Below are 27286 nucleotides of genomic sequence, written 5' to 3'. Positions count from 1 at the left end.
TGCGCTCGCAAAGGGCCAGATTCTCGAAATCTGGCCCTTTGCGAGCCGATTTTCGTTTCATGAATCTGGCCGATAGAGTCCTTAGGGGAGGATAGGGGTTGTGCTAGCCTCATGCTAAATGTTTATTGTGCTCCCAAAATTTACAAATTTCCCCTTACGTAAAATTTGTGAAACACTGCATATTCCCTGGCAATGAGATTTGGCACAATGTTATTCTGCAGGAAACAGGTTCAAGCAAAGAATGTTTAGTGGAGGAGTACAGAGTCTTGCAGCAGACAATCTTTCCTCAGACCATTCCCCTTGCTTGTATATTATTTGACCTTCAAATGCAAGGTATGGCATCATATTCAGTTTTCAGAGCTAACAAACACTTTGGGGCCCATTATGATGGCGGACACCGTAACAGTAAACGGGACCGACCGCCAGAGGTGCGGCAGTCCCGCTATGCCAATTAGGATGCGCCCGCCACCCTAGCGGTCTCATCCTGCATATTATGCATTGCGGTGGGTAAAATATGCAAGTTGTGCATTGGCATGTACAGCGTCATAGGCACTGCGCGTGCCTGCCACCTTGTGTATGAAGGGGAGTACCATAGGTACACCCCAAGTGCACAGTTCAGCCCCCAACACCCTGAGGGCCTGCAACGGGCCCCCATTGCCAAAGACCAATGCCATGGAAAGGCCTTTTTCCGCACCTATCATAATATGGATGGCGGTGCCTGTAAGGCACCGCCACCATATAATCTGCTTTTTCCGCCCGGCCGGCAATCCGACTGGCGTAAAGCGGTGGGCGGTCTTTCCGTACGCCGCAGTGACCCTCGACATACTAATATGGTGGGGGTGTCACAGGGACAGGCGGATCTTCACCGCCGAGCTGGCAGTGGCCACCTATGATCATAATAGGCCCCTTTGTGTAGAAAAAGGTTCTGATAATGTCACATAATTGTTTCAGAATTTTCCAAAATAAAATTGAGCACAGCTCTTGCTTGAGTTCTGTGAGTAGTGATGGCATGGCAGGTACTGCACGTCGGGCTGGACTACAGCCTGATGTAGGCTGTAAACATGTTCATTTCCTATATAACCGCCTTGATATGCTGAAATTATGGCAAATGTTTAGTAACAAAAAGCTCACAAAATATCTTCGAAGTTGCTCTCCGCAGTGAGGGTAGTGACCAATCTTGGGCACATGGTCCTCCACGGTTTTTCATTTATTGGATTCTCTTTTTCGAGACTCCCTTGAAGCATTTACTCTACAGGAATGGAATATTCTTAACAAAGCTGATAAATCTACTTTCAGGACAGCAAAGAGCAGGTGAACATCACGTGAAGGGAATAGGTGAGGTGAGATACAGACAGTAAATGGGGGTAAAGTAATTGCAAAAACATGAAGAATCAAGGCACATATCTATAATGGTGATCCATCTCATACTGATGCTGCAGCTGATTTTGTGAAAAACCTTGTTTATATTAGGGTCTTTAGGAATGTACCTATATATCGGAAGCTCAGTGAGCCTATCGAGGAATCCCGGCTGAAGCAAGTGTAACATTAAAAAAAAGAATATTTAGGGGATGTGTCAGAAGTGGAATTAATGTGAGAGTAGCCAGATAAGGTGTGAAAGAACAGATCAAACTATAATGAGAAATACAGACTAACTAATGAGACAACTGTGAATCAGCAAAGAAAATATAGAGGCTTTTTATTAACAACCAAACTGTGATTCCGTCGTAAAATTATTTAAGAACATACCGAGGTCCTCCCGAATCCTCAAATGATGTAACTGAATGTATATTTAACCATATTATGTGGGAGAACGCAATACGTTTTTCAACTTCGGTTCTTTATTTTATTACCGGTGTGTTTTGACATTGAAATGCATAAAGTATGCCCCTAGTCACAGTGTTTGGAGAACCCTGTGCCAGCTTCATCAATAGTTCCTGAATGTAAGATATCTTAATCACTCTTCAATAAGTAACGGCACTGACAGTCCTGGAAACAAGAATATTTTTTTCATGGTGAGTCAGAGAAGGAAATAAATAACCCAGTGTCATGTGTAATTCAATCAGTGTGAAGTATGTTGCTTTCTAGAACATGTCATTTTTCTTTCAACAATGAAAGTGTAGGCACAAAGTTGCTGTATGCAAGCTTTTATCTCCAAATGTTTTACTGGCTCAGGGTGTCAAACAGGACATGGGCACACTTTACACTCATGGCCATGGCCCACACATACCATATCAACAGTGTGGCCAAAAGTTCCAGCTTCTTCCTCCATACACCCAGAAAATTTAAGACAGCATTCCCAATGACCAGCTCAAAACAGCTGTCCATTCCCATTGATCAGCTCAAAACAGCTGTCCACGCCCTAGTGACCTTTCGTATTAACTTTGGCAAATATATTTTAGCAGGGGTTCCCCATTCAAACATGGACCCACTAAAAGCCATACTCCATTCTGCGGCCGGAGTGGGGATTTCTTCAAGAACATTTGACCATATTTCGCCCATCCTATGTGAACTTCATTGGCTATCTCTAAATGTCAGGATATGTTTAGTATCCTGTGTGTCCCCATTCCCTGTATGACTGGGCTGGTGTCTGTAATACTGGGAGTGAAAGACGTAGTAGAATATTGTTGTGTTGTCTGGAGTGGAAACGAGGAGACAGACACAGTTGGAGGGAGGATGGAGCCCTTGACAGGACATATGTGCTGTTGTTCTAACCTCAAGGTTTAACATGGAATAAAGAAGTTTTCTCCAAATGCGAAATACATTATGGTAGTGGCATTATCAGTTTTTTATTAGTTTCAATTGATACCTTGTGTCACCCAAGAGTGGTGGTTCAAAGTACATAAGGTGTTCGTCAAGAGTTGCCCTCCAAATGTCAATGCTCTGAGATGAGAGGAGAGATTTGGGGATCCAGATTATCAGAGGTCGTGGAGAAAGAGAAGGCAGAATCCAGGCTAAAATAATGTATTATGGGAAACAAAAGAAGATACATCCTCACACTGGAAGTAATTATATTTAAGCATCTGCAGAATCCTACATCACACGACATGCTATTTAAAACTTGAATGTGCCTTGCAGGTCTGTATGGATATTGTAGCTAAAGGGAAAGATATAAAGATATCCTCATTAGTTGACCAGTGTGAAGAAGGTGCTGCTTTCATCACTTGCTTATTATATATTATATTATATATTACCTACTGGCAGTCGCCAGTAGGTAGTTATAATTAGAACCTAGTTTCCATAGAAAAAGCATTTTTTGATTTGCTAATAACTTTGGCGTCGTTTGACGAATCTGCGCACAATTCTCAAAGGTCTATCCAGGTTAGCTCCTATGCTGAAAGTTTGGGGGTGATTCGCCAGGCGGGGGCTGAGAAAAAAGGGGGGTCCCAAAAAGTGTTTTCTCCACGTTAATTCCCATAGGAGCAGCAGAACGGAATTACACCAAATTTGGCAAAAAGGTAGAGCTTGGTTCAGAAAGTGACCTTTTTTTTAAATAGTGTAAATTCGTTCAGTAGTAGCTGAGAAATTTAAAAAATAAAAGTGAAAAAAATAATTTCCCATAGGAAACTTTAGGGAAGGCTGCAGCTCGAACTGATGAACGAAATGACACCAAATTTGGCAAAAAGGTAGGGCTTGATTCAGAAAGCGTCTTTTAAATGGTGTCAATCCGTTCAGTAGTTGCTGAGAAATTAAAAAAAATAAAAGTTTTGATATATGGGGAAACTGTGGGTTTGCGCATCCTCCTGATCACGAGCTTGACTATGAGTGGCTGTCACGACCATGAGCTTCACTGTGATTGGCTGCCAACACTCAGCTATCTAGTGACTCAGGAGAACTGAGTCAGAAGAAAACAGTGAAACAAACATAAAAAACAAGAAAAGGGGGCAGGGTAGAAAAATCCTGACCTCCTAGTCCTGCTCATGGGGGTACCACTAGGAGCTGCAGGCCCAAAAATTATTTTTAATATTTTTTATTAAACTTCAGAATGCACACTGGATACGTTAATCCGGGCAAAGAAAAAAAAATGAAGTGGGATCCCCCAATTCATTTAAATGTGCCCCTGGGTGGGGCAGGTTCCGGAGGCAGTTCTATAATTATATTACAGGCGCTTGCGGGGCCTCCGCAGGTCCGGGGACCGCCGCCTCACCGGGTCTATGTAAATTAGGTGCAGGAGGTCACATGGACCTCCCGTAGCCATGGGGACTGTTAACTACATGGGGCTTGTTAAATAATGTTTGGGGGCCCTCCGAGTCCTCCACAAGCCTCAGGGATCGGCACCCTACAGGGCTTTAATTAAATATGCAGGGGGGGCAGAAAAAGGTGAATCATTCATTCATCATTGAAAGTCCCCAAAAAATATCAGATTCATATGTGAGGGAGAGAGGGAGAGCGAGAGAGAGGGAGAGAAAGAGAGAAAGAGAGAGAACGTTCAATGAGCGCAATGGTACTCGGGCCTTTGGGACATTCATCCCAAATATTGTGTGTCTATCGCTATTGGAGCAACATCATTCGAAGGCCTGGCATCATTTGCAGTGCCTAGGCCACATCACATTTATAAAATACAAGCAGTACTCAGACCGACATTAGGAATTAAAGCTGCTTTTTCTCCATACATTAGGGGTTTCGTTGAGGAGTTCGGACTGTAGGCTTGGCTAAAGTCTCCTATGGAAAATTGATTTTAAAACTTTAATTTTTTCAGTTTCTCAGCAACTACTGAACGGATTTACACCACATTAAAAAAAGGTGGCTTTCTGTACCAAGACTATAGGACAGCTGCACCTGCGACCTTGGCCGTGAATGAGGCTGTTACCCCAGGAAACAGGTGCCATACTACATTTTGACGGCTCCCACACCACGAACAGTGTTAATGAAAGAGCTACTTGTCCACACCCCATACACAGTATTCACTGCATGAGGCATCCCCCCCGATGCCCTTGACACTGGTATGAAATGCAATTTATATGTACAATTGTTGCACACACATAGGACACATTTCTAAGAGCTGTGGCATATCATCCACATACCTGACGCGGGTCAGGAAAGTGCCGGCTCTAGGAGATCAACAAACATAATGGCAGGCAGTTACCCCTGTCACGTGGAACTGTACTGTGCTGTGCACGTATGCTGTATCTGTTGGGATCCCTGCCAATGGCAGTGCTGCAGATGAGTTACCCTCTAAGCTTCCGTCTTGCGTATGTCACCTGCGTCCAGCCCTGGTTCCACTCGCGAACATGCACATTTGAGTGGCCCATGGAGGTCTGCCTATCCAACACACCCATAGCTGAACTGGATTATGACTTGTGTCTGTGGCCCCTGTTGGCCCATGAACAGGAGTGTAACCGGGATTCCAGTGCGTGGGATGCGTTGATATGTGGATTATCTGATGGCGGTGGTGGATGGGAGATTGCACAAATTATTGTGTGCAGTGACGACATCGAGGCGCTACCTTATTGGTCTGTGGTGCGGATTGGTGAAACGGCTTGCACGCAGCACATATGTCCGGACCAGTTAATGGATTGGGACTGCCTCGTGTTCGTTGAACTCGAGAACAACATACTACTGGAAATGATTTTGTACGAGGCTGCTTTCGCATTCATGGAGGAATGAGTACGTACTTACAGTTACAACTGATTGTAACCCAGAGCACAGGTCCCGACACCTTGTTGCATCTCGGAGAAATGGTCACATATCCCATCACAACAGTGGACATGTCAGCATTCGGCCAGACTCAGAATGCATGTGCGTGTACCTACGCGTGTTGGTACGCACCTTTGCAAGGTGATGTAGATCCCATGGGCTGTGACTCTTGTTCCCTGACACCAGCAGCGAGCAGACGGCAAACATCACATAACTCGTCCAGGAAGGCAAGGTGAGCTGAGCGCGTTGCCACCGGTAATGATCTTTGTTCATTTTTGCATCCCCATATAGTGTACCTCAACATGTACTTATTCTTTCTGGTACTGTCTGATGCATTTGTCTGCAGTTTCTGGCACTTGCCTAGGCCGTACTGACACGCACATGCTAATAAAACATATGCTACTTCACCAGTGTCCAACTGTGATGAGTGTTGATTAGAACAACAAACCATGTGCCTCATTGAGCATTGTCCGCACACAGGGAGGGACTGACTGACGCATGTACATTGGGGGTTAGTCCCTCTAGCCAGCCCCACCTTTGTGCGATAGAGATTGTGGTTGTGACAGATGCTGATGCAACTGTGCCATTACGTGTTCTCAGCAATGTGAGTATGGTGTCCAACTTCCTGCCATGTGGATCAATGTGAATAACAGAAAACCTATGCACTCAGACCCTTAGAAATGTGGATCAATGTGATCCATCATAACAGGCAGTGTCTACACAGATATGTGTGAGTAGGTAATGCGATCAGATGTTATGTTGACATTTCTACACACAGCTCTATTTTATACATGTACGTGGGCATACATTGGGGGATTGTGAGATTGTTGTTCATGTGCAATGAGGCAGAGCTAGTTCATCCCTACACAGTCATCTAATTGGCCATGTGTGTCAGAATCATAGATGTGTATTGATGTCATTTACCGGGGTGTATCTTTTGTGCAATCTATGTCCATATATTCATCTAAGATTTGAACTTTGAGTGAACATGGACATGACAAATCTGTGTGATTCTGAATGTTTTGTTCACATTCTGTAGTGTGTCAGAAATGGACCAGTATTTGGTCATGCAAAGCCCACATTACATGTTGGCCCAGTGGTGAGCCAACCACAGTCCTTTGGGGAATGAACAGTTACCTGTAAGAGGAAGAGTTTAGTCCGCAGCTGGATTGATGTGTCATTGGCAACCAGAGTGGAAATAGCAGTCCATGTTGGGGTCCAGGTGAATGTCAAAGAGTGTTTCAGGTGACAGTGGTGATGCATAGGGCTGAACCAGGCAGAGACAGGCCATTTGGTGGGGATGGATGCTACTACCTCCATCTTCACACAGTCATTACCATCCAGTAACTACCCATGTACACATGCAATGAGTCAGGCACTAACTCCTGCACTGCTATAATGGTCCATGCACTACCCATCCAGACCTTTAACCACCTACATATTACTGATTCACTCCTCCAATTACCCAGGTAGTACCCATGCAGTCCAGCAATCCCCCCTGTCACTTCGAATGCACTCCTCCAATCACCCATTGCACACCATGTAGTTACCCAATCACTCCACCAATACCCAAGCACTGATAAATTCACCATGCACTCTCTTTGCAGTACTCTAATCATCCAGTCACTACTCATGTACTAGTGGAAAGAACCAGGCAGTAACTAATGCACCAGTACAATTCTCCATCCACTACCCATGCAGACCTCTAACCATCTACACACTATTGGTTCACTCTTCCAATTACCCAGGTAGTACCCATGCCGTCCGGCCATTTCCCTGTCACTTCCCATGCACTCCTCCAATTACCTAGGCAACAGCATGTACTTATCTAATCAGTAAGCCAATACCCAAGCACTTATAAATTCACTATGCACTCTCCTTGCAGTACTCTAATCATCCAGTTACTACCCATGTAGTCATGCAATGATCCAGGCAGTAACACATGCAGTGCTACAATTACCTGTGCACTGCACATGCAGACCTTTGAATCAATCAATCTCTATGCATGTACTCATGCAATCAGCCAGATATTAGCTTGCAGTTGTTTCTCTTTTTTAACCAGATAAGCAGGGGTGGGAAGACTTTGTGTAGTCGCGCTACGCAAAGTTCTGCAAAACAGCAAAAAATCTACACGAGCACGTGGAATTCCGCATGCTCGCGAAATTTCTTGTCTTCTGCCGTTGTTACTTTGCCATCGCCCCAAAAGGCGCCAGGTCCCTTGAGTGAGTTGTCCATCATAGTGTGTAAAGGGCGGGAAGACATTGCATACCGTTAGTGTGTATGGGCGGGGCCAAACAGGCGGGGCTTCTATGCGAGTTCACATGCCTCTGGCTTATAAAAGGTCAGATACTGACCAGAGTAGCAGATGAGGAGAAAGAACCTCCTGGTCACAGGAACTACACGGGAACTGCGTTCGAGAAAGTCATGGATTCAAAGACCTCCATCAAGCATCGCAGCTAAGTTATGACTGTAGCACCAGAGCTCTGCAAAGAGACTGCAGCCCGGCTGGGAAGAGGGGTGTGCAGCAGGTGGCGGAAGGGGGTCACGCTGAAGGGTCTAGGGGATCCCACTACAGAAAGCGGGGGTGCGGCTCGCTGTCCCAGGCGGTTGTGATGCAAGAGCGTGGCGGGGATCACTCCGAGTGAGGCTGGCAGTGTTTGTGAATCCACTTACAGAAGTCTGGGGATCGTACTGTAGTTGGCCCAGGTGGTTGCACCTCGGGATGTCGATGTGATCTCCCATTTTCAGATTAGGGGTAACTGCGCTGCAGGGAGTGACGTGATCGTGCAACTGGGGTCGTGAATATTTACACTGCCTCACACCAAGTTGCTTCTGCTCTTGGAGGAACACAGTGATGGAGGCCGGCGGATCCACCCCCAGGAGACTGGGCTGATGAACTGTAAAAGGCTGACATATTGGCACTGCGGAAGGCCCGCTGACATCATAGCTGGAAGTTGTGTGTGAGGCAAAAACTGACCAGCTTCAGGAGGTTGGGGTAACTGCACTGGGGTGATTGGGGCTAAGGCACTGGCAAAAGTTGAGGAGACTGCACTGCAAGTGATAGGGACTGACTGCACAATGGGAGGATTGGGTGACTACTCTGGAGAAGGCTGGGGTGACTGCACTGCAAGAGATTGGCAATACCTGCACTGTAGGTGATTGAAGCTACCTGTACAGGCACCCATTGCGGTGGTTGTACGGAAGGAGGTTGTTGTAACTGCACTAGAGTAGGTTGGAGACTGCACGGGTGACGCTTCAGTGAGGTTGGGTGTGACTGCACAACTAGTGATTAGGGGACCTGCTCTGCTGGATGCTGGGGTGACCACACTGGTGAAGGCTAGAGTGACTGCACTGGTGGAAGCTGGGGTGAATGTAATAGAGGAGATTGGGGTGACGGCACTGGTGAAGGCTGGGGTGACTGCACTGGTGAAGGCTAGAGTGACAGCACAGGTGGAGGCCGAGGTGGCTGCCCTAGAGAAGGCTGAGATGACTGCACTGGTGGACACTAGGATGACTGTACTAGAGGAGATTGGGGTGAGGGCACTGGTGAAGGCTGGGGTGACTGCACTGGTGTAGGCCTGGGGTGACTGTACTAGAGGAGATTGGGGTGTGGGCACTGGTGAAGGCTGGGTTGACTGCACTGGTGGAGGCTGGGCTGACAACTGGTAGAGGGTGAGGTGACTGCATTGCTACTGCACTGGTGGAGGCTGGGGTGACTGCACTAGAGTAGGGTGAGGTGACTGCACTTGTGCAAGTAATAGGTCACTGCGCTGGTGGTGGCTTGTGTGACTGCACTGGTGGAGGCTGGAGTGACTGAACTGGTGGAGGCTGGGATGACTGCCTGGTGGCAGGCTGGGGTGACTGACCCAGTGGATGCTGAGACGACTGCACTAGAGGAGGGTGAGGTGACTGCACTGGAGGGTGTCATTGGTGACTGTACTGGTGGAGGTTAGGGTGACTGCTCTGCTGGAGGGTGTAATAAGTGACTGCTGCAGTGGAGGTTAGGGGTGCCAGCACTTTGGAAGGTTATGCGGTTGCATTGCAGAAGTACTGGCATGGCTCCATCAGAGGTGGGCTGCACTGCACGCCGCCAGCACTGACCGGTAACTCGCTGTGCAGTGGCCCAGCCTGTGCTCGGAGAATGCCCGGTCCCTGCAGCGCTGGAAGAAGGATGTCCAGTTCCCTGGATACCCCGGCCCTTGCCCGGCCTCGTTCTACATCAGTACCCGGGGTTCAGCACCCACCGCTGCCTGAAGAGCGTCGAGAGAGGAGGGAGCCGGTCCTGGGCGCATGCAGCGGACACACGGACCATGCCCGGCCTGCCAGGCTGCCTACACCACAAGTAAGTGCCAGAGGCCCGCAGTGACCAGATGCAGCTCATACCGTAGGTAGATATGGGGAGAGAGCACACGTGCCCAGCCTCGACCAAGCTCACAAGGTTTGTGTGCTGATTAATGGGTTACAGAATTTGAGCTTCAACTCGGGCACCTGCTTTATTTGTATCTGTAAGTGCTTCCATGTTGAGGTTTAATACCTCATGCACATGATTTCCGTTCCACCGCAGATTGCGGAACTCTTGACATTTCCGCATTCCATGAAATGCTGAAATTCCGCATATTCCGTGAGCGGAATGGAATTTGCCGCACACCCCTACAGATAAGGTAGTTCTGAAAAGAACTCTTTTTTTTCTTCTTTTTTGTTTTACAATTTTTTTGTGTTTTTTTAGAAAACTGAAAAAAGCAACAGGCTAAAGTTTTAACTTTTGGAATTATAAAGCTATTCCAATAAAAAAACAACAACAAAAATTGCAGCTATGATGCCTTTCGGCAGAACAAACAGCATCCACAGATTGTTCATCACAACATAATATGGCTTTGCATCTTGCGCAGTGTTGTTCCAAGTTGGCAAACTCGGTGCAAATGTCCAGACCTCGAGACGAGGTGCTTGACGCTCCAGAAGTACTGGGACCATCTCCCTGGTCACTTTGCTGCATGTTTTCTTGTGCACGTCGCAGCTGCTTTCGTGCAAAATGTCTCGAATGAATTGTCTGCAGGTGCTTGTACATACTCTATGTCGCACATGAGTACTTTCTGTCACTTCCTTTTGACAAAATCTGAGGACGTAGAGTACAGCTCACCATCCGAGCATTAACTTTGCTTTCACAATCTGGAATGGTGAAAAACTACCAGACAATGGATTCAGGTCTTTTCTTGGGAGGTGGTTCTTCGATGTCTTCATCATCAGATGGAAGTAGTGGATCCGGATTTGAAAAAGCCATTTCAATAGTTTTATAGTATAAAACACCAAAAAAATGTACAGAATAGCTGCAAAACCACAAGAGGTGTCTGTCCGGTGATGCTGCAGAGAGAATGACTAAAATGGGTGGGGTCCTTCAATTGTTACAATGGGAAAACTTATGAACCAATGAAATGCTTTCTTTTACAGTTAATGGGAGTTGCGCACACTGCGCGCAACTAGCGCGCACGCGGCGGGACTTTGTGAAAATATATTTAACAATAATATAAGTTTATTACAAGGACAAATATATTATTTTTATAAATAATTTAGATCATTTCTTGCCCTCATATAAACATGAAAGTTATATATGTGTAGTTTTGAAACATAAAAAATGTTTACGAGAGGCGCGACCTTATAAGTACATGACGTTACGCGGGGCCAGGCACTGGGCACCCCTCGCATACCAAATGCACACCTGGCACAATCACACGCGTATATGACGTTACGCGGGGCCAGTCGCCAACCAAACGTGCATTCTTCACGACTTTACCAATATGGCTCCTTCAATGCGCGCACCCACAGAGATAGGTAGACAATGGGTGTGCGACTCCACTTTTTCTAGAATTTTGTTTTAATTAATATTTAAGAAAATAGAAGACATTGATAATTTTATTAACAAAAAATATATTTTTTTTCCGATATTAAACTTACAAAATATCACAAAAAAAATGTAAGATACTGAAAACAAAATAGAGCTAGACCCCTGACCCTCTGCCAGTGATTAGCTCCTTCCCCCCAGCTCCTCTGTGCTGTCCTCTGCCTGTGGTCCTCCCAGGCAGGGTTCTAGTCTGCACCTTGCTGGTGCCTGTTGCCGGTACTGTTTTTTTCCTGCTGTGATTGTGACACTGTTTTGCCTTGTCTGAATTGTATTTCTTTTTGGTTTTGTCCTGATTGTATTTTGTTTTGGCCCCCTCCTCTCTGTGTCCCCACATCCATCTTGCCCTCGGCTTCCCGCCCACGCCGCTCCCACCTCCCAGCTGCTACCCCCCGCCTCTACTTAATGGACACCGCTGCAGAGAGCGCAAGCTAGACCCCAGACCCTCGGGCAGAGATCAGCTCCTTCCCTGCAGCTCCTCCGTGCTGTCCTCTGCCTGCGGTGCTCCCAGGCAGGGTCCGAGTGTGCACCTTGCTGGTGCCTGTTGCCGGCACTGTTTTTTCCTGCTGTGATTGTGACACTGTTTTGCCTTGTCTGTATTGTATTTCATTTTGGTTTTATCCTGATTGTATTTTGTTTTGGCCCCCGCTGACTACTCTCTGTGTTCCCATGTCCATCTTGCCCACAGCTTCCCGCCCACGCCGCTTCCGCCTCCCAGCTGCTTCCCACTCCCCCCGCCCCTGCTTAATGAAGACCAATACGCGCCTAAGGCAAGCTCGTCTGTGCCTGGACCGCGCCTGACGCCAGACCTCCAGGCCCCTGCGAGCGCCACAACAACCGACGCCGATACAACGCCAACTCCCTCCATGCACTCAATGTCGTCCGAAACTCTACCTGCTTCCAGGCGGCCACAAAGCTCAGCCACGACCCTTCACCTGCCGAAACTGCAGCTACACCAGCCAGCGCACTCCAGCGCGTCCTTCCCATCACAACAAAGCAGGCCACACCAATCTCAGATGCATACTAGTCAACACCCGCTCAGTCCACAAGCACCCGTTGAACTCTGGGACCTTCTCGATTCTTCCTCCCCGGACGTCGCCTTCCTGACGGAGACCTGGCTGAACGCCTCTTCAGCGCCCGACATAGCCATAGTCATCTCGGACGGCTACAAGATCACCTGCAGGGACTGAAACAACAACAAACCGAGAGGAGAAATCGCAATCGTCCACGGGAACACCATCAAAATTTCTACCAACACCGAAGACTCCCTCAGCATAGCCGAACACCTACACTTCCAGATCCACGTTGATCATCACACCACCCTCAGAGGAACCCTCGTCTACAGACCCCCAGGCACCGACCACAGTTCAGCGACTCCATCGCCGACCTCATCAGCATGCATGCCCTTGTCTCCACAGACTTCATTCTCCTCGGAGACCTGTACTTCCACCTCGAGAACACCAATAACAACAACTCCTTGCCAAACTCGGACTCAAACAGCTTGTCACAACTCCCACCCACGCTGTCATCAGTGATGTCATTTGAGATTTCATCAGTCACTAACCATGTCATGAGTGAAGTAATATGTGATGTCATCAGCAGTGCATTGCGGGGCGCGAGTTATAGTTAGCTCTACTAACTATAACGGCAGAATTTCTATGGTTTTGTATGAGTGAAATGTCCAACTAACTATCACGTCCGTGAAACCTGTGTTTTTTTCAGTGAATTTCTAAGGTTTTTTAAATGCAATTTCTAACTATAACGTCCATGAAACCTATGTTTTTTTCAGTGAATATATATATATATATACATATGTATTTATATATTTCTATTTTTATTGCATTTTTTATTAGTGAAATTCAACGTTTCAACCACCTGCCTCTTCCCCATTTACTTGGGGAAGAGGTAACAGTTACAAATTTCCAATAATATCTGGTAACATCTCATTAAGGACAATTACCGGGTAAAAACATATACATTACCGATGTCACAAACAAGTTACTAATACATTCCCATATTTCATTTGTAACATCATATTTCATTGCTGTAGCAATTTACAAATTTCCAATAATATCTGGTAACATCTCATTAAGGACAAATACCGGGTAAAAACATATACATGAGCGGTGTCACAATCACAAACAAGTTACTAATACATTCTCATATTTTAGTTGGGGAATATAGTCTCTATGTACACACTTATCAGCCTCCATTGTTATCGTAATGTACCCATACAGGGTGCATTCTTCCCCAGAAGTAGTAGGTATAAGCTAGTGATAAGCCTGCCTTCTCCTCTCATATCCCGTAGAACCTGATTAATGGCATGCACAACTGGTTCCTGCAGGAACCCTTCCCAAGCTTAAAGGATTTCTGCTTCCAGTCCGGCATTGGATATGAAACCTGCTCCCGGCAGATGCCATTTGGCGCAAAAGGTGGTATAGCTCATCAAACAGCCATCCTCATATGAGTCTCCTAATATACGGGGTCAATGTTACCCCCCATGCAGCAAAAACACTGGCAACATTGGGGCTGATATCTGTAAGACATGATATGAGCAGTTGCAAATATACATAGGTGTAATTTTTATCTTTCATAGTACATTCACATACATCCAATAACTTACAGATTTGTAGTGGAAGCTTATAAGATAACAGGCAGTATGATTCAACTCAGATACATCTCGCCCGGGTGTAGGTAAAATTGCTATATATGCCTCTTTCAATGTAGGGGGAGGCACCCCCTAGTCAAATGCCTCACGATACCTGGTCAATAACGATTTATATAGTAAGTCAACATATTCCTTAAAAAAACTCCGCTACCAAGCCATCATTTCCCGGTGTCACCCCCATACTTATTTATTTGATAGCCCATTGTATGTCTGTTTCGTCTATTGGGGTATTTAGTACTGATGGAGCAGGGGAAATAAAAACATTTTTGTATCCCTTCGAAGTTAATAACCTCATAACTTCAATAATATTAACTGTGTGAAGCATGTGAACTAATCAACAAAAGCACCTTTTTAGACACTACATGCTGGAACCTAACTGCTATTTGCAAAAATCTAATTTATTAAATAAAATGTAAATTAACATAGGTTGTGATTGCGTAAAAGAGGAATAAAGTGCATGTAGTAGAATTATATTGTGGCAAAGAATGCAGATGGTAAGTAAAATGGCATTGAATGTCGCTTTTGCTAAGTAATACCTAACATGGGTCATTAAAATGGTGGGAGGTAAACAGAAGGGCTTATTGTCTATATCTAATTTCTGTTATGTTACTTTCAAAATAGTTCTGAGTCGGTCCTGCTAGGCCATGCCTGAAAATGGCTGTTGTGAAATGCAATGGCGCACAAGAAAAAATTAAGATGGCCCCTGCGCATGTGCAGAATGGAAGTTTCAGTCACAAGTGTATGGCCTATGCCCGGAGTGAGAAATGTCAAGGCCAGACTGGCCTGCAATAGGAGTTGTGCCAAAGACACTATTTTAAAAGCCTGGGAACAGATGGGAGAACTGAGCTCCAGAGGATTAGCAAATTCATGACTGTGGAAGAATGTTGCGAATAATTTAACAAACTATAAATGAAAATATTTTATGAAATCATGTGAAACTGGAATGAATCGGGACTTTTACAAACTAGTATGAGCTATGAGAAGAATGAGGTGACCATCACCACCCCTCCAATAGACCAATCAGAAGTGGATGTAGCCCCTAAAAGTTTCAGTTTTGGGTATAGAAAGTTAGTGAAAAAGTATAAATGTGCATGTGCTTATGATGTAGTGTGGCATATATTTTCCGCACCACTGCTCAGCACAACATGCTGTCAGTTGAGACTATTTCTTCTTTTATGGTGCAAGAGATGTAAAAATGTTGGACTTTGAACTCTGATGGGGAAAAGGAACGAGACCATCGCGGGAAACCTATCTCGGGAGGGATACGTCCGAGGAGAATAGAGGGACAGAAAGTCAGCTTGGGAACCTATCCTGTAATCTGTGGTTCATTTCTCGGTAAACCGTTCTCATCATCGCCCTATGGCCAAGGGGTAATGAGTATTTTCCGTTCTCTAATTTTCTTTGCTTAAATGTTTTGAAATAATGCATAATGTATTTGCCTAATAAATGTATTTAATTTCAAATTTTCATTTAAATGAATTTAGATAAAATATTATGAAAAAAGTATACTCGAGTCTGTGGTTATTAGAATAAAAGTCATGACAAATAAATGGTGGAGGTTTAAAATTGTGATTGAGCTGGACTTAATCGCCATCAACTGATTCCTACTAGTTGGTCCATCGACCAAATAGCGGAGTACCTTGATGTTTTTAGAACTGACAGCTATTAAAATTGAATGTATATAATTACTTTATAGGTTAACTAGCAGCCCGTCCCGACCTTGTCCGGGAGCATTTAGGCTTCCCCTACCCCCGCCTGCCCCCGACATTGCCCAGCAGCCCGTGCGCCTGCCCGCCCCACCAGCAGCCCGTGCCCCCGCCCGCCCCGTCCCCCGCCTGCCCCGACCCCGATCATTGTTTTAGTAATTTCCCGTCCCCTGCCAGGCCTGACACCCGCCTGCCCCGACATTGTCCCCGGAGCATTACCTGAGCCGCAGGTCCTGATTTCACCGCTCCAATTTCCCGTCCCCTGCCTGGCCCGACACCCGCCTGCCCCGACATTGTCCCCGGAGCCTTACCTGAGCCGCAGGTCCTCATTTCACCGCTCCTCGCGCCTCAGCCGCCGGTCCTCATTTCTCCGCTCCGCCGCTCTGCTCCTCACCGCCTATCCGCCGCCGCTCCTCCCCCGTGCCATGTCCGCCTCTACGCTACTCCTACCACCGCTGGCCTCATGTCACCGCTCCTTCCCCGCGCCATGTCCGCCGCTCCTTGGATGCCTCTCCTCCCCGTGCTGACGTGAGCACGCACGTCGCGGCCGGCGTTACATTGGGGGGGACTACTTTTAAAAAATATATAAATATTGTAAATAACGTTTTATTTTGTCATTTATGTAGCCCATAACCATCTACACACCCTGACGAATTCAACGGTGTATCGGGTGTGTAGATTGGCGCTGTGGTTCCCGAGATTACCCGCCTCAAAGCCTGAAAGTTCTTACTTTATTATAGTAGTATAGATAAGGTACCCCGCATGTCTTGCAGCTCGACTACTTTGTCACTGACATTAGAGAGAAAAGTGTGTGAAAGTGTGGTTTTCGGTGTTATGGGCCCCACCGATGAGTAAGAGGTAAGAGTTTCCTGGATTAGTGACACAAAGACAAGGTTTTATAATAGGCCCGCTGCATCAGTACTCCCCGAATCTCATTATCTGCCACTGGCAACCTGGCTTTTTCCAAAATCACTGTGATACCAACCTCATTGTGCTCGACCTGTTAGGTGTTTGAGGCAGAGTAAAATTCTGCAATTCGCCGTAATATACTTGCATGTGTGCAAGGGTGGCTCCTTGTGCATCCTTTATTGTGATCACTGAATCCCCCTGTTCTCTGTTAACTAACTGTATTGCATCGACTTAGAGAGTTCTACAAATTCCACTTCCACATGGTGGATCAAACACAGCGAAGCAGGAAACATAAAACAGAACAACACCTAGAAAGGGGTTTTACTTTACAAAATGCAAAGACTCTCTTTTCGGAATAAGGTTTGGGGTTTTATTTATGCAGTGCTCTCTAACAGAAAGGTTTTCCCAGATGCCAAATGAACCACATTCAAATGTACATAGAGTTATATATAATGCAACAGTTAAATGCATGGATAATTATATGAAATGCAAGCAGCAAATAATTTGAGATAAAACTCAAGCAAATGATATGGGACGTCCTGCAAGAGATCAGAAAGATATATATACACTAAATACATCAAATGATTACTTTGGATGTGCACTCTGAGTCACTCACACATCACAAAGAAAACACCTCAAATGACCACCTCCACTGAAACCACGCATCACAATGGCACTAGTCAGAAACAAATCACCTCACCCGATCATTCACTCGAAATCCTTGCCAACTCAAGCTGGAGGAGCCTGTTACAGCCAGGCAATGGACTCGCGATCAGGACTCAAATCCAGATTCTTGTGGCAATACGTCTATTCCACAAGTGAACTCCCAAGCTGGATGTCAATATCCCTCAGCTTTATAGTCTCAAAACATACTAGAAGGTTCGAGAGTCTTCCCTCTGCGCCAAGGAAACTTACTGGAACTGGCCAGCTTCCAGGCAAGCATTCCATGGCAAGAAGGAGTTCCCACATTCCATCTGCATTCTCACATGTTCCAGCCTTTATCTTGACGAAGCTTACGAAAGTCTTCCGGGGTACATTAAACAATCTCTCACAAAACTAACCTTGAACGTGATTAACCCAAGCAATTTATAAACACTCTGGGAGCTTGTCTGTGCGCCCAGACAACCGCAAGCAAGGCAGAGTCAGAATTCACTTTGACATCAGGCCATGTCAAAGCCAATAGTAAGAACTTTGTAATGCTTCCCAATGTACAACACAATGCACATTTGTGCACCACTGCCTATAGCATCACATACTTCATCTCTCAATATACAACACAGTGCACATTGGTGCACCACTGCTCATAACACTGCACTTAGAGACCAAAAAGTACATTACATACCTCTCTCTCTCTCTCTTCCTCTCATGCTTTCAAATGCACATCCCACACGTTCAGCTCTTGGCAAGCTGACAGCTCCGACTTCAAAACTGCGAGAAGAGAAACAAGGCATAGTCAGGACGTCGTACATTCAGGCTAGGATAAAATAACACAGCAAAGTCAATTAAAATGATGATAGTCAAAGGTCATCGCATTGTGTCAGACCAAAAGAGTGCCTCTAGCACTACACTAACCATGCTAATAACTGGCCCAGCATGTCCCCCAGTTCATATTGGAACACCATACACCATACCAAAGTTTCCCTTTGCCTCATTGAGTTCCCCCTGTATCTACTTAATTTTTCGCTGACCGGTTCTGTATGTAGTGCCTGTCGATTCATATCCTCAATTTGACGTTCCAGATTTGTCACTGTGTGTATCAATGAGGAATGTACCCCATAGGTGGTAGCCATAAACGTCCCCCGAATAGTTACTTTATAAGCCTCCCATAGTACTCCAGCTGAAGTGACTGAACCAGTGTTAATATAACAAAAACTACTTCACCGCTTTGCCGATCATCTCCCTGTATGCATGATCATGTAATGGACGAGTTTAAAATCTCTGTTGTGGTAACAGGATTACATATGCTTGCCCCCGCATCGTGGCCACCATGGTGGCATGATCTGATAACGTACGATCAAGATAACGTATTGCCCTAAATTCAGTGAACTGTCCTGGATGTAGCAATTCTGGAAAATGTACCATGTGGTGGGGAGTAGAAAGAACAACCCCAGGCTCAATTGTGAACTGCCCTCCATAATTCCATTAAGTGTAATGTTTCCATATTCTCTAATAGTGCCATAGATGTTACCAGTGACCATGTCACCTGCCTGTAGCTATCCAGCTCCCTGTCTAGCACACAATTATAGTCTCCCATTCAGATAATGTTATAGTAGGTGTTAGGTGTTTTCGAAATGGGGGTCTCTAATTGTCAGTGGTAGGTACCTTTGTCCAACTAGGGACCCTTGCGTCTAGTCACACTTAGGTAACCCCTGCTCACCCCCTTGGTATATTGGCACGAGCAGACAGGCTTATCCCAAAGGCAATGTGTAAAGTATTTGTACCAACACTCACAGTAACACAGTGAAAACACCATAAATGGACACCACACCAGTTTAGAAAAAACAAAATATCTTTATCTAAACTAAACAAGACCAAAAATGACAAAAATCCAACATACATAAACTCAGTAGAATGTCTTTAGAAAGGTTGTTGCAAAAATAAACTTGTAGATGATGAAATGCGAACTTTACTCACGAAGTACCTGGGATGTGTAATGCAAAACAAAAAGAAGGGTAGCAGAGAAGGCGATGTGTCGATTCTTCCTGCGCTCCGGTTCCGATGCGACAAGATGGTGCCTTGATGCGTTGCGACAATCTGGTGTGATGCAAGAAAATTCCGTCTTCACTGCGATGCAACAACATAGCGGTAATGCGAGCATGCCCGACGGCCGTGCGGCAAACTCTGTGCTTTTCAGACCACGACTGGCCCTGCAACACGCTTCTCCGGTGATGCGATGACACCCTCGGTGACGGGGCCACGCTTCTTCGGTGTTGGCGCGACGATAATCAGCAGAGCATTTCCCCAGCGATATGAGTGGCAGCGGCGACACGCTTCCTCGATGAGGCTTCTGCCGCTGCATTACGCTTCTCTTTCGTTGCGTCGCGCTGCCAGCTCCCCACAGCAAAAAGGCCTCATACACAGTTACAGGCCCTCCTGACAGACTGGGACTCCCAGCAAGGAACTTCAGGGAAGTTGGGGGTGAAGTCCTTTTGTGCCTTGGATTTCAGAAGCAGGAGGCCAGCTCTTCTCAGGCCCTTGGAGACTTTTCTTCAGATGGACACATTCCAAGCAAGGGGCACAGCACTCAGCAAAATCCTTTAGTCCTCTCCTCGGTAGAAACAGCAAACTGCAGGCCAACCCCAGACACACAGCAAGGGCAGTATTTCCCCTCAGTCTCTTAAACTGATCTTCTATTGCAGAGATTCCTCTTGATCACGAAGGAGACTAACTTTCAGGGGTTTCAGCTCTCATATTTATACCTCAAATGTCTTTGTTCTCAATGTATGAGGGGTCCTAGACCCAGTCCAAACCAGTTCTGCGTGCACTCTGCCAGTGCACATCTACTTCCTTTGTTAATGTGGGCCAGGGTCATCAGACGCAAAACAGGAGGAGGAACCAGTATTGTGGAAGACAGGCACAGCCCTATTCAGGCCCAGGGGGTACGCCTCCCACCACTCCAAATGCAGATAGGTCTATTTAGCTTAGTGCTGACTCTCCCAGACTCCTGGAGCCACCCCAGTCCCTGGCACTCTCTAACCAGACAGTCAATCCACAAACAGGCAGAGGCACACATAAAGGTTGATCAAGAAAATAGCCTCTTTCTAAAAGGGCTATTTTCAGACACCAAATTAAAAAAACATCCTTCCTAAAAGACGTGTTATTAAATTCTGAGTTCAGGGATACCAGATTCCAATTTTCTATCTTGCTCCTATGGGAAGATATGCAGGTAAACATGTTACACAGCATTCCCCATTCTGTCCTATGGGCAAGAAAGCCTTTCAATACTGAAAAACGAAATTGGCAGTATTTCACTATCAGGACATGTTACCCACACTAGTACATGTCCTACCTTTCACATACACTGCACCCTGCCCAGGGGGGTTCCTTGGGCCTACCATAGGGGTGTCCAATGTCTAAGAAAAGGGAAGGGTCAGGGCTGGCAAATGGGTACACTGGCCAGGTCAACAGGGCAGTTAACAAACTGCGTGGCAGGCCTGAGACCTCTTTTCAGCACTACTCATGTGGATGGCACAATCAGTGTTGCAAGCCCACTAGTAGTATTTGAATTTCCAGCCCTGGCACACTTAGTGCACTTTATTAGGGACCAACTGGTAAAACAAATATGCCAATCATGGATACCCAATCACAATAATAATTTACACAAAGAGCATATGCACCACTGTAGCACTGATCAGCAGTGGTAAAGTGCCAAGAGTCCTATAGCCAACAACCACAGGTCTGGAAAAACAAAGGAGGAAGAAGCAAAACGTTTGGGGATAACCCTGCAAAAAAGGCCATTTCCAACAGTGGGCATACAGTGCCAAAATTCTAGTCAACCCTTCAAACAATCGGAAATATCTACGTTAGGAGCAAACCATGTTAAAAGGACTGTAGGTGTGCCCCCAGTCTTTCCGACCACTTCCACATAGCTCCATTTGCAGCCTTCAATTCCATAACAACTCGCAATGGAATACTATTATCCACCCATAGCAGCACCCCTCGTGCTGAGGAAGTGAAGCTCACATACCATATTCTCCTGCCCCACCTAATTCGTACTTTTCCAGCCTCCTGAGGTAGCAAGTGTGTCTCCTGTAGCATGATTATTTTTGCTTGCTGCCTACGAGCATAAGACCGTATGTTTTATAAATAATGGAATTATGAATCTCCTTAACATTCCATGATAGGCTTGTCACTTTCACGTAGAGTTGCATAAGTCAACCCATGTACTTGCATCATCAGTTGCAACAAGTAATACTTTTCGAATTGCAGTCGCTCCCCCAATATGTGCATGAGGAATTAAACTTTCCCTCCCCCACCAGTGTGTCCTACCCCAACTTGCACACTACATCTCACACAATAAGTGTCATCCTCGCTCCCAACAATAATACAATCAAATATCCCTTGTATAGCATGATGTTCCCCTGAATTCCAGATATAGGATCTCGTAGGGGCATCAACGCCATTACCAATAGACATTCCAAGAGCAATTCACTTTGCTTACCCATCTCAGCTCCGGCCAACACACTCAATATTCTAGTATAATGTCAGGCCACCTTTCCTCTTTCCACCGGTATCTAAACATGGAATCATATATCTTTCACCATCTGCTAGTGATTATTGATTCTCTAGAAACTGCATAACCTCCTCTGGTTGTTCAAAAAAGTACTTCTTCCCCTTCCAGTCAACTCTTAAGTGTGCTGGAGGCAACAGGGCATAATCCCACACTTTATCTCAAAGTTTCCATTTAACTTCCTTAAAAGATTTATGCATTTTTGATTAGGTAAAAAGAAATTCTATTGCCAGTGTACTCTATTTCCCCCTGTGCCGTGCTACTGCCAATATGCCCACTCTACCTCTATATCACAACACTCGTGCAATCAGCATGCATGGGGTATACCAGTTTTAGGTCTACCACCAGAGGTTCTATGAGCTCTCGGGATGTAACTCTCCATCCACATTTAATCCTGGTAGTACTTTGGGAAGCCAGCCCTCCAAAAACAGCTCCACTGGTGTTGTCTCCGTTCCCTCCTACAATCGAAGAATGTGCACATTGTTGCACCTAGATCGGTCCTCTGAGTCTGCAACCTTTGTTTCCTGTTGTTGTATACATTATTCCTAGTCTCTTAGTTGGTTGTATGATGGTACAACGCATGCCTGAACAATGCATGCCTGTGCCACACGGTCTCTACCACGACTGCATCTTTATCACACATACCTTAACCATGCTTGCCTTTACCATATAATTTCGTGGTAAAGACATGATGGGTAAAGGGGCATGGTTGCTAAAGATTACACCTCTGCCCCCTGCCCTGTAAAATGTCCCTTTTCCCTCTGCCCTAAAAATTAAATCTATGCCCCAAACACTACCCCGACCCCTGCCGCCCCCGCCCTGAGCCCTAATAACTGTGCCCTACATCACTAAACTACCCCAACTCTGTCCCTCCCTCGCCCTGAGGTATAAAACTATCTCCTGCCCTGTAAACTGCCCCTTTTTCTCCTGCCCTTGGCCCTAGTAATTAAGCCATACCCCAAAAACTATCCCAACCCAGGCCCTCCGACCTGGACCCTAAAAACTGGCCCCTACATCCATGAGGTACCCGACCCTGTCCCTCCTTCACTGAGGCCTCAAACTACCCCCTGCCCTCAAAACTGTGCCTTTTCTCCACCTTGCCCTTAGCCCTTAGCCCTAAAAATTGCCCCACCCTAAAAACTACCATGACCTCAGCCCCCCACCATAAGGCCTACAAACTGTCCTCAATAGCTGCTAACTACACTAACTCCAGCCCCCCCTGCATGAGCCCTAAAACTGCTACCTGCCCTACAAACAACTCTGACCCTCTCATGAGTCCTAAAGCCTACCCCTGCCTGAAAAACTACCCTCAGCCCCTCTTACCTCACCACGTTCAATCCCGATTCCGATCGTGCTTCCTCTTTGGCCTATCCACTTGGCTAATAGACCGTGCATTGCTTTAAACACACATATGCATTGTTAAGGCATGTACGTGGTTAAGGCAAGCATGGTTACCCTTGCGTTGGTCGAATATACGTGGCTGATCCCGCATTGTTCTGATCGTTTCCTCTCTCAGCTGACTTGCATGCATGACAAGAGTTCCTCCATGGTATCAGTCCAGGAGTCCAGATCTTTAAGTCACTCACTCAGTTTTCCCATATCTTTTCAAAGTAGAGTCACTGTCACTGCCACACTATCTAATTTGTTTAGTGATAGTTTTATTCCCTTTCAGAATCAAGGGGTCCATTAGGATGGCTGACGGACAAAGTCCGTCCGCCGTCCTGTTGTAGGAAGGGACCGTCTGCCACAGGGGAGGAGGTCCCGTATGTCGAATTAGGATGCACCCGCCACAGTGGCCGGTGCATCCCGCATTTTTAACATTGCGGCGCAATGCTGAAAATGCATGTTGTGCGTTTCAAAGCACAACATGACAGGCACCGCGCGGTGCCTGCCATGTTGTACTTTGAAACGCAGGGGGGTACCATAGGTACCCCCCATGTGCATCCCCCACCCGCCCTTCACCCTGGGGGCCTGCAACGGGCCCCCAAAGCAAAGACCGAATGCCTTTTCACGGCAGCAATGCCGCCGTGGAAAGGCATATGACTGCCAGCATCGTAATATGGTTGGTGGAGTCTCGCAAACACCGCCACCATATGTAAGCACTTTTTCTGCCGGTCGAGAAGGCAACCGGCGGAAAAGCGGCGGACGGTCTTGCCGTCAGCCGCGGACCCCTCAGCCATCCTAATGTGGCGGGGGGTCTTTTCTGTGAGGATGGCGGACGGATTGGCCCCGCCGGTGGCTACCGCCGGCCCGGCGGGGGCAATCCGTCCGCCATCCTAATCGACACCCAAGTTTTTAGTGTCTAGATTTGACAGTGGTCATTTCTCCTTCTGTGCCAGTTTCATTTACAACTCCACACTGCGCCACCTTAACTATACTCTCTTCAATATTGTTGCGAGTCTGTGAGGCTGCACCCAAGTCCCCTTTTAGCTTTGGCGGTATACAGTCAGGGGGAGACTTCCATTATTATTCACCTATTGCTCAATCTGGTGCCTAGCGCAGATCAGAACTCTACAATTTTAGGGAGCTCTATATCCCTCCTGCGTAGTGTTTTCTGCTGTATGCATCAGGTTAGGGTGATGGTCTCCTTATAAAATGCTCCGGTTTAGTTCCAGCTCTCTCTTGTACCCGGCTGAAGAAGAAGCTCATAAACCCTCCCCTATTCCCCAAGCTACTGTAAATAAAAAATAAGCCAAACAGGAGGAAAGTCACTAAATATAGATTCTACTCCAGAGGCCTAGCACACTGTCCCACCGTTGTATGTCTGCAGATTAATAGTTACTACTGACCACTGCACACACTATGCGTACGTTTCAGCTGCGCGCACAAAAACATTTTTTGGCTCCAGTCGCTAAGGGTATACAACGTATAGAGCACTGTCACCGCATCACCAGCAATCCCCGCTGGCAGCAGGTGTCCCGCATCCCCGGGCGGAGGCTTCCTTCGGTTAAGTAACTCTGGAAGCAGAGCCTCTATAGTATATGTTAATGTATGGTTATCTATATTAAATTGTAATAAGTTGTATTCATTTGTCTGTCACATTAGAATCTAGTGTTTTCTTGGAAGTCAGAACTTCCACTTGTTTATTCCATGTTCTACCTTTATGTTTTTGCCTGTGGAATGTTCTTGTCAGATGCTATGCTCCAATTTAGGAGTTAACTTGTTATCCTGCGGGTTGGTAATAAACCTGAGCTTAATCTTTAATGCTTCCTGGTTGTGTTTATCTACGAGTTCACTACTAAAATTTGGCGATGAGCTTGGGATAATTTGCCTACCCCGGACCCACAGCGTTTCCAGATATTTTTCTCTACGTTTCCCTTCACTGGTGAATACTATCCCAGCTTGATTGATGTTGACCTCCTCGTCATCATTTGGTGGTGATTTACTACGTGGGCGCCTGAGTGCCTACATCCTCGTTTACGGCTTACAGAAGATGGGTAAAGAATTTTTTTTTTCTCATAACTTTTGAGTTTTCTTCTGCCATTTTCTGATTGCTATTACTACCGCATCCTTCAAACCAGCCTCGCACTCACCGTCTTTGTTCAACGTTCTTATCTTCATTCTTCAGCCAGCGCACTCATCTTTCTGTTCCACGATTGATGACGACTTCGTATTCATGCAAGGCATTCTGGGACACTTACGCAGGTCACGTGTGTGACCTTTACGTGCCTCCATTTTGTTTCCTGTTGTTTAGCCACATTCATACTTTAATCGTGTCGATTTCGGCACGCTCGCATCGCACCTATTTGATTACAGCTGATTCAACTACTACTTCTTTGCCAACTGATTTATCTTATTTTCTTGCAAGTACTGGTTCGTTTATTTTTTTAAATATATATTTATCTTGTTTTTTCCTGATTATTTTCAACAGCATGGAGGGAAGTTCATGAAGTACTTCTTCCTCTGCCAGCGGTATTAATAACTTAATGATGGGCATTAATTTGAGTACACCGAAAGAGTTCCTCACCAATCCACGTGAACCTGTTATTAAATGGACTGAATGGAAGGATTATTTCCTTAATTATATCGCCACCTTAGAAGATAATAGTGGTACTCTTTCTCCTGACAGAAAAAAAAGAATCCTTTTGCATTGCCTTGGTCCGAAGGTCTAAGAATTTATAACTAAATGCAGAAAGCAGAGAGAGCAGGGGACGTTGATGTTTTCAAATGTGCAATTTTAGACTTAGATAATATTTATTTTCCTATTGTTTGCGTAGCCATTTCTAGACGCACATTTTACAAAAGAAAACAACAGCAGAATGAATCCGTTGAAGATTATGTTTCTAGTTTAAAAACTCTTGTAGTTTCTCGCAAATTTGGAGTACTTCATGATGACATGATAAAAGATCAACTTGCTATTTGCCAAAAACATGTAAGTATCCAAGACAAACTATGGATTGAAGTGACTCTTGCCTTAAATATATTATTACTTTAGTTTAAAAAACTGAACTTTCCAAAAGAAGTGCAAAGGCCATCTCTGTCGGCACAGAAAAACCTTCTGTCAGCTTAATTTTGTCTATGTCTAAAGGAAAGTTTAACTTTACTCAGCCTGTAGAAAAACGTACTTTCAACCACAAGTTTCCTGACAAAGTTACACCAAAATCTCAAGGAAATGCTTCTAGTTTTGCATGTTATAGGTATGGCAGCACTAAGCATAATGCCAGTTCAGACAAATGTCATGCCAAGTCTACAAGATGTCTTAATTGTGGTATTGTAGGCCGTTTTGTGAAAGTTTGTACAAGACAAAATAAGAAATCTAACCAAGTTGCTTGTCTTACTGAGAACTCAGATTCTTCAAGCTCTCATTTGGGTTCCACCTCCACTTCTAATATGAAAAATGTTGTTCTTAACATCATGGATACTGATAAAAGCAAACCTTTGTGCATTATCAATTTTGGAGGTATTTCTTTACAGGTTGCTGCTGATTCTGGATCTCCAATCACAGTCATTGCTCGTTTGGGATGACAAGTTTGTGAGTGTCTTAGGTCCACATTTAGAGCGCACGGATATTATTCATGAAAGCTTTACAGGCGAAAAGATAAATATGTAAGGTTTTCGCGTACTAAATTTTCTATTTAAAGGGAGACAAGCACTATGTAAATTGTATGTAGCATTTGATGGTCCTTCAGTTTTGTGGTAGAAGGACCAGAGAGCTTTAAGTATTATTCTAGACCCAAACAGTCCAGAACAAGAGTTAGTAGCTTGTGTAAGTGAGATTACAGTGGATGAGAATACAGTGGATGAGT

At 45.6% G+C, this 27286-nt stretch overlaps 1 long non-coding RNA gene across 2 annotated transcripts in view; it reads right to left on the bottom strand.

The window, feature by feature from the left end:
• The window catches only part of LOC144826272 (uncharacterized), a 285885-nt gene extending 260235 nt beyond the window's left edge, over positions 1–25650 (bottom strand). For both annotated transcript variants that reach the window (XR_013609750.1, XR_013609749.1), the window contains exons 1-2: positions 25574–25650; positions 18153–18238 (exon numbers count right to left, since the gene is read on the bottom strand). This is a non-coding gene — a long non-coding RNA (uncharacterized LOC144826272). The remainder of the gene's footprint in view (positions 1–18152; positions 18239–25573) is intronic.
• Positions 25651–27286: the final 1636 nt, after the last annotated feature.

This window comes from Lissotriton helveticus, chromosome 3_2 (genome assembly GCF_964261635.1).
Source record: "Lissotriton helveticus chromosome 3_2, aLisHel1.1, whole genome shotgun sequence".
NCBI classification, from domain to species: domain Eukaryota; kingdom Metazoa; phylum Chordata; class Amphibia; order Caudata; family Salamandridae; genus Lissotriton; species Lissotriton helveticus.
This window is presented reverse-complemented; position numbering and strand designations above follow the sequence as displayed.